The following is a 9,256-nucleotide window of genomic DNA, read 5'->3' as shown; positions in this document are numbered from 1 at the left end:
TATTTAAAACCAGGACTCAGAAGCTATGGCTCTATTGTAGCCAGCAGAAACTATTACACTGTGCCATTTATATATTTATGCTGATAATTAAAAATTACCGACCATGATATAACACTTAGTACTATCATTGCAGTCATTGTATGTTTTTGAACAGTGAGGAATTGAATATTAAAAAATCAATAAATAATGATTACATGTTCAAAGATTATAATTTGCATTTCATCCATTTTCTGAACACAAGGAGAACAGAATCTACAAGACAGGGAACAGATGGAAACTGCCACAGATCCGTTGACCTCATGAGGCAAAACCATGCATCTATCTATCTATCTATCTATCTATCTATCTATCTATCTATCTATCTATCTATCTATCTATCTATCTATCTATCTATCTATCTATCTATCTATCTATCTATCTATCTATCTATCTATCTATCTATCTATCTATCTATCTATCTATCTACAGTATGTCTACCTTAATCAACTGGCATCTGTATGGGCTAATAAAAAAATACCATAAATAAATATTGCCTGGCATCAAATGTTGAGAAACATCAGGTCATAGAAATATCAGCAAGAAGTACAAAGAGCAAAACAAATGAGTAATTTCATCTGAGATGTTGTTAGAATTTTATTCATTTACACCAGCAGAGAAAACTGTTCACTGATTGTAGATGAACAGTGTGGAAAGAAACAGGATATTCTGCTGTCCACTTAAAGCTCTAGCTGAAGCAAGAACCGTAAAAATAATATTTTTTTTGGCTGATGGCCTCTGTAAATCTACCAGAGAACAAGGCCTTATTCTAAGTCTAGAATGAGTGGTAGTGTTTTCAGCTAGTCACACCTTAGTATTACCAAACCTAAATTAATCTGTACTTTTGCAATGTAATATAAAAATGTCAGATTCCACTAAGATCAGTTACAGCACAAGGAGCTAGAGCAAAAAAAAAAAAAAAAGGCTATCTGGTTTCTGCCATTCTGCCATTGCCTTTGTAACCTGTTTCTATCAGCTGTCCATCCATTACCACATAGTTTCCCCTCATACTGAAGCTATACTTACCCCTCGGAGGAATGTGCTTCTAGGAGTTGAATGAGAAAGACATAAAAAATTTCAAACCCCATTTTGACAGTATGCTTTTTAAACATCCTAAAAGTTCAGAAACTTTAAAGTAAAACAATATTTTTTTCAAGAATCTTTGAAATTATTTATTTCAAAATCCCAATGGCTAGCCAAGCTGGGAACATTGCACACCCACTCATTTTGCCATTTGGGTTGAGATACTTCCGTTTAATCATTTTAAAATTTCTTTTATTTTCATATATGAACAAAAACTGTTTATGGTTTTGGGAATGAAGGACATTTTTCTTGGACAGATGGTTAGGAAGGCTGTGTTCTTGGAAGGTTTTTTTTCTGTCTTATGAAAGCAAATTACTTTCCAATGAAGTGAGTTTTGGATAAGAGTGAAGATTCGTTTTTTCCATTTGGATCACTGTGTGCTTTTAGGGGCAATGATCCTGGATTTGCAAGCCAGTACTGACAAAGGTCTGCCTGTTAGTGATACCTATCAGTGCTAAATATACCACGGAGTGACAAGAGCAGGTGCTCGGGGGCCTGCCAGACACTTGCGCGAGCAGATCACAAATCTTACAGGTCAACAACTAAGTGGGGGGGAATAGAACTTCAGTCTTCAGTGTGGAGAGAGATCTGAGGAAAAACACAACCCAAATTGGGGGTTTTCTCTTCAAAGCCAGCTGGTCTGGCTTTATTTCTGTAGGATTTTTTTACCTGCTAAAGTGTGATCAACCGAACCCACAGCAGGTGCTGTTGGGTAAAACTTCCTGGTGAAGGCAACACTGGCACTGGTAAGTTTTGGCATGCATGGTCGCTTTTGTTACAGACAAAACAAAATTGGCAAAAAAAAAAATATATATCTCTTTGTAGCCCTTGCACATCAGCCTTTACGTTAGAGTTTTCTTTTTCTTTTTTTCAGAAAGTACATGAAGGCGCATGGGTTTGTAAAATGTATCAATAAATACTTTGAATGTATTTTCTTATTTTTCCTTCTTTAGAACTGAGATGCAACACTTTGAATTTTATAATATCTTAGTAACTGCAATGAGTGCACATACTTTGCATGTATATATACGCTAAACATACAGAACCATACTGTATATATATATATATATATAAAGCTATTTTTCATTTTCATGACCCATTGCTGTGGAGATTAATTATTTCTATATTCTCTCTAATGTCATTTTCCTTTTGATCAGACAAATGATTAAGACCACCTTACAATGTGCAGTGATCTGTTATTAAAATTTGTATGTCAAAATGTTGCTTGCTTTCAAATGCGCCTACCCCTGAGGTATATACCTAAGTGGCTACAGCAGACTTCAGCTTTAATTTATGTCTTGTAACCTACTGCTTAAATATGGCATTTCCAGCTGTGTAGTCAAATAGAAGAAACCTTTTTTAAAGTAATAGACATAACAGAAGCATGGAGAGACGTTTATTTTAAAACAAAGGGACTGCCAAGTAGGACCAAAAATCAATCATAACATTTATTCAGATGTCGGGTATATAATTTTTGTTTTTTTTGAAAGCCTAAAATCTTTTTTTGTTCCTTCCCTCACAAAATTTTATAAAGAAAATAGGCAAAACCTAAAGCATTAATACATTCTATATACCGGAGACAAATCGGTTTTATAGTGCATCTCTTTCATTTGCTTACTGATGGAATACACAATTGTCTTTAGAAAGGATTGTCGTGCCCCAGTTAGATAGAAGTTAGATTGGGAGAAACAAAGGCTTGCAAAGGTGGAATGTAAAATATAGCTGGGGGGAATATGTTAATTATTTACATGATTGAACCCCCCTTATTATAAACCTTAGGGAAAGAACATCTTTTTGATCTGAGAAAGATTAAAATATAGATTATGGGGTAGGTTTAAATTTTCTCTGAAGCATTCTTTGATTGAGTTTTGACTATGCAGGAGTTACATTTGAAGCAGAGTGGTAATATTAATACTTGGAAAAGAATGCATATCTTTCATTATGTTAGATACTTTATTAACTCAATTAATCTAACTAATGGACTGCAACCCTTCCTGGTAATATTGTACAAAATGCAGAAGACAACCATGAATGGTGTATTGTACCATATTCTGGTAAAGTCACTTCATGATATTTTAACTACAGAAAGCTCAAACCTGCAGAGTGCAAGAACAGTAATGTAAATGTCTTTAGTAGGTACAATGCATTTAGCTATTCTCGGCCTTTCACAACACTACAATTGCAAATATTTGAAGCATTTTTAATTAATTCAATTTATCTTAAAAGCTCATACTATATATCTCTAATGTTTCCATCGAGAATATCAAAATGCACTGTTTCTACTTAAACAAAAATCAAGTCTAGAGGAAAACAATCTCAAGCATTGTGTATTAGTTGAATAGACCGAATGCTGAATTTCCTGATATTCAAAACAAGACTATTTAGAAGTAAGCCATTGTTGAGCTCTAATATTTCCACATACAGTGCCCTTTTATGAACCTTCAATCTTTCAAAAGCATACAAAAAAGACAATTAAACTTACATGGGAACTACATTAAATCACAAGGGGAAACACATTTTTAAAAGACTAGTTGAAAGTAACTGCATTGCAAGTTACACTTTATAGCAACTGTTTCTTTATTTACTATTTTGTTGACTACCAGAGTTCTACAAACCTGACATTTACAAAATGTTTTCTAAATAAATTAATGGCAGCAGTCCAAGATAACAAAAGTGGACGCACAAGCAGCATGAACACTAGTTGCCAAGTATTAAAGATCAAAATGTTCAAATAAAGTTTAGCCATGGTTGCTTTTTGGCACTTTTTTTCATAATTTTACATTAACTGGGCATAACATTTCACTGTTCAATGCATAAAAAAGCATTTTAATAAATGTTTTGACTGTATTTATTTAGAAAACATAAATATCTTTTAATTAAAAGTAAGAAATGTATACAATATTCTAGACTGTTTGCAGACATTACTAAATTTAAGTTAATTTGCAAGTTTTTATTTGCAATTGAATTTTATGACACAGTGGCAGATAAGCAATTAACTATATAAGAAAATGCAATATAGATAATGTGCCAGAATAATAAAAATCAGTTTCCACTTGTAATATGATTATCTTACACTTGCAATAAAACTGTACTTACCATCCCTTTATTGTTATATTCAAAGTAAAAAAGAAAAACATTATTGCATTAGCTAATTTTTTCCTAACATAATGAAACAAAAAGTCAAAAATACCATTAAAGAAAATGAGATTTATATAATATTTTCAATTATTAAAAAAGTAGATACAGTATATGCTTACATAAATAAATTTACATGTACATATTGTAGGGTGTTTTGTTTCAACATTATTTTTCATGCTTTTTTACAATACACTTAATTTTTTAATTTACTTATATTGTAGTTTTATTGTGAGCTGAGCTAATAATTGGAAGTTCGCTTCATTAAAATAATTAGAACATGATTAAATATTGCAAACTTAATAGCCAAAAATTATTTACTGTGTATAACAGTTCTTATATTAATTGTACAGAATACATTTTTTATATAATTTCTGTAAATGCCAATACATGTAAAATCTTTAGAAAGGCATTGCAATATCTATACATTGTCATTAAAAATGTTTTGTTGTCTGTTGGACATCTGCCAGGCAATTTTAAATTATACATACCTTTATACGTTCATTGCAAATATGTCAATTAAGTATTAGGAGCAAATTCTTTTTAGAAAGAAAGACCAGAAAATGAATATAAAATGTCTGTCATTGTCAGAAAACATTACAAAATATCAAACTGTTAAGTCTTTCCTTAGACATTAGCTGCAAAGCCTCCTCACATTCAAAGATAAGCTGGAAAAGCTTAATGAGTACACTACAGAACAAAAAAATACAGTCATAGGTTTAGTGATGGAATGTATTTCAAATAGTCTGTTTACAATGTAATACATCTGTAATACAAAATCATAATATTTAAATGGTCCATTAAATGCATGTGATCTTCATGGGTGTAGATGCATAGGGGTCAGTTAACTTTTAAGAATTCCTAGTCCTATGACTTTTTGATGTTTAAATTGCATTGGTACCAGGAGTTATCAATTGTTCAAGCATAGTGTGTTGTTTGTAAAAGTTCTGCTACATTTGGAAAAGAAACATAAACAAAAATAATAAGAAGAAAAAAACTATTTTCAACATGCAGTATGATGGAAAAATATATTTGGTTTTGACTTATGAAGAATATGATCATTTTGACATATTTCATCATCTTGTTCAAGGTTATTTGTCCAAACTTAAATGAACTTGTGTCCTTATCCATATTTTGTCATACTGTTCCATTTTGTTCTTTTATAATCGTCAAAAGCATTTTCTGTCTATAGTAGCTATCACCACACATATCATATTTTACTTGTATTCAAGTGTATATTCAACCCCATGTTAGATGCATTTACTGCTGTTTAACATACAGTAAATACTAAAGTAATTTTCATTAAATACACAAAGTGTCATTGAGAAGTTATTTAGAAGATTAGAAGATAGCATGTCTTTAACGCATACTGTAATTGTATCTGCGTTAAGTGTGTTTGTGTATATATTTTATATAATACAATACTGGAGATACAGGAGTTAGATGTAGAGTTTCAATGAAAAAGCTGTATCTAAAACTGGCAAATAGAACCAAAAGGTCAAAACAGCAAAAAGTTTGGAATCATGAAGATATTCAACCTCTAATAGCTGTGTCCATAATTCTATTTTAAAATGCCCTTTTCACTGTTGGACACTAGTGTTTGCTGTGTAAAGTCCTTTATCTTGGTTAGATCTAATTAGCCCTCTTCTCTCAAGACAGTAATGGAAACATTTCTAGGAAGTCTTCAGATTGTTAGCAAACTGTCACTTGGAATAACATTCTGTTCAGAAAACAACAATAAACGGATGTTTTCCTTGAGAAAGCTGACTGTTCTGACCATGTTTGAATGAAGAATTGAACTGCACTAATGCAGGTAATTCTGGTAGCATCTGTAGTGATCCTGAGCTATCCTCACACCCTAGTATTACAAAGATGGGATATCAGAACAGGGTGAACACCAAGTACAACAACAAAGGAGGATATTGTGAAATACCTAATACACCACAATTACATACAGTACTTATACAAACAAATGACTCTAGCTACAACGTGGGGTGGCTAGTCCACTTTCTTAGATGTATTTTGACTATATTCCTTTATCATTTTCTTTAACGTAAAGCACCAAAACACCTTTTCCACACCCATACCTGTCTTCTTTTGTTGTTTGAGCCCTTACTAAAGAGTTACCTCTGAAATCTCCTGGAAGTTTCCCTTGTTTTCTTAGACAGTCAAGGCTGGGGGGCTGTTAAGTGGCAGGCCTGTTAAAGCCCACTGTGGCATTCCTTGTGTGATACTGGGTTATACAAAAATAAACTGTATTGTATTGTATTGTAACTCTTACTAGCACTATAGCTATATAGGACTGTAAAGTTATAGTCATAAACTACATATGTGTTTATTACAAGGTCCCAGGTGTTGACTAGAAGCCCATAACATTATAGTAAAGCATATATGGATCACAAAAAGCCATCCACCCCAACAGAACATCAGAACTCTAAAATATTACCTTCTAGTGACTTAGGGCAGCGTTTCTCAACCTTTACGTATTTGCGACCTGAGTTTTCATAACAGTTTTAATCGCGCCCACCCCCCCAACATTTTTTGAAAGGAGCCCACTAATACCAATTTGTTCTTTTTTAATTAATGATATATCATAGATGCATATTTTATTATACCTACTTAACTTTTATCGACATTTATCTAACTATATTTATTTTTCTAGTATCACAATGTAGTTTAAGTTAATTTGTTTTGGTTTCAATAGATGTATTTTTCATATTTTCAATTCTTTTTCACATCTTCGTGCCCCCCTTTTTTGTTACTTCGCTCCCCCCTAGGGGGGCCTGCCCCACAGTTTGAGAACCACCGACTTAGGGAATAACTGATATACCTGTGAATGGAAGTTACTCACTGACTCTTATTACCTTGTGCTCAGCTTTGTAAGGCCATATGTTTATCAGGTAACACTCATTGACTCATCCAGGCCAATGAAATTAACATGCATGTCCTTATGATGTGGTCAATAATCAGGATACCTCAAAAATGCACACAGTAACTGATGCCTTTTAAAATAAAGTAAGTCTAGGCCAGGCAATTTATATTTAATAAAGATAGTTTCCATTTTGCTAATCATATTATTGTTCTTTGCAAAGCAAGAAAAAAGCAGCAAAAAGTACACAGCATTAATATAACTGCGGCTTCGGATACAAAATGGAGAGAGTTTATTTAATTTGCCTAAATAATAGCCGGTTGCCTTGTGGGAAAAGTAGACTGAACTTCAAAAGGCAACAGATAGTTAGTTTGCATGATCACAGAACATATATATCTCAGACTTCCCTTACCCCAATATTGCCATTCTCCTTGCTTTCTTCTTGTTTTCACAGTGTAGACCTGTCTCTCAGTCTAGGTGTCTTTGTAAGATTACTTTACCTCAACAATTACTTTACTTTACTAGTTTTATTTAAAGTTCCCAGTAAACTTTTGCATTAAACTACTTTTAATAGATGCTCAAGTCAGTCTAAATTGTCTCTGATGTAGCTCTCCAAGAGTGTGCATCTTTATGTATATTTTAGGGGTGTAAGCTTCTATTCTTGGTGTAATTTTTAGGTAAGGGTGTGGGTTGGTCAATATGGAAAGTCCTACGTATATGCTTTTAGCTTCTTGACAGCTCTTGTAATTCAAAACCATAAATCTGTTAACATTTTGTTTATAAAAGTAGAAGTACAAAAGTGAATCTCAGCTAATCATTTTAATACGAAAGTTAAAAAAGCACACATGCCATGGGTGAAATAGGATTAAAGGACACATCAAGACAAAAGAAAACCCAACAGTCCATGTGAGCCTGGCTATAACTGGCTTGTGGGTCCTGTCAAGCAGGTGCAGTGGTTCATTTATTTCCTCACTTGGAAAGTACCAGTAAAAATCTTTCCTCACTTTCAGTTACTCTCTGTTTCAACAACCCAGCCTCTTCCTTCTGGCAATGAGCTTTTAACCCAGATTTTCTCCTAATTTCTGAGACAAAATACCATTTTCCTAGACCAGTCTTTAAAATTCACCCTTGGAGTCACTTCTCTATGAGTCCCTTGAATTAAATGCAGGAACAGGATCATTCTGATTTAGTTATAAGAACATCAAGCATAAGCTTCTTTTGCTGGCTCCATGACACCTGCGTCCCTTTTCTCTGTATAACCCAATAATGGAAGATACAAGTTCCCTCTCTCATGGGCAGCAGAGTTTCTTCTGCAAGTATTCTACTGCCACCTGTCAGCCTTTGGATTTTCCGGTCTCTAGCTACCCACTCCACAGCCCCTTATTCAGTAAAGAAATACGACAGCTGCCACCTAAGAGGTAGTTTCTTTTACCAGCATGAGTTTCTACTTAACAGACTATTGTTGTGGCCAGTTGGGCATACCATTACATGGTCTAGAAAAATTCCTTTCTAGTGACAATTGACAGATTAATTTGGCATACTGAAAGAACACCAAAATGTTATATTAATCGTAGCATGAGAAATAAAAATGGTGCATAAAAGGTAAGACATACTGTACACATGGTGTTATGGACACTAGAACCCCTAGGCATTTTCTTCACTATTACTCTGGATTATTGCCATTTTTTGCATTCTGTTTCCTATTTTAAACAAACCTTGAATGATGACAGGCGAGTTTCAAGAGAGAAGAATATGCATCATTACGTGGAGTAATAACTATTCAAAGAAGACACAATTCTTGGTCAGTTAACTGAAAGAATTCAAAGTATACAACTCAAAAAGTCAGTAATCAGCAGCTGCTGGCCTGGCTAACATTGTACTGTGTAGTTAATTCAATCTAGAAGTCACATAGGAGTAAGCTGTTCCCTGGCAACTAAGGAACGCACCAAGTACCATCTAATTGGCTATTACTCACTCAGTAATTGACAATAATTCACACAAACTTTATCTTACCAGACACAGACTATAAACAATTGAGCAAATGAAATGATTAGTTATTTCACTGTGTGTTTTACCCTCAAAGAATAAGAAAAAATCATGTTTGTCCCTAATTATTAAAATTCATTATGACTA

At 33.5% G+C, this 9,256-nt stretch overlaps 1 protein-coding gene across 6 annotated transcripts in view; it reads left to right on the top strand.

The window, feature by feature from the left end:
• Positions 1-1,681: 1,681 nt before the first annotated feature.
• The window catches only part of mef2cb (myocyte enhancer factor 2cb), a 189,316-nt gene continuing 181,741 nt past the window's right edge, over positions 1,682-9,256 (top strand). For all 6 annotated transcript variants that reach the window (XM_039759321.1, XM_039759324.1, XM_039759322.1 and 3 more), the window contains exon 1: positions 1,682-1,865. The gene's annotated coding sequence lies outside the window, so the exon portion shown is untranslated. The remainder of the gene's footprint in view (positions 1,866-9,256) is intronic.

This window comes from Polypterus senegalus, chromosome 7 (genome assembly GCF_016835505.1).
Source record: "Polypterus senegalus isolate Bchr_013 chromosome 7, ASM1683550v1, whole genome shotgun sequence".
Taxonomy (NCBI): domain Eukaryota; kingdom Metazoa; phylum Chordata; class Cladistia; order Polypteriformes; family Polypteridae; genus Polypterus; species Polypterus senegalus.
Note: the sequence above shows the minus strand (reverse complement) of the source record. Positions and strands in the feature narration are given on the sequence as shown.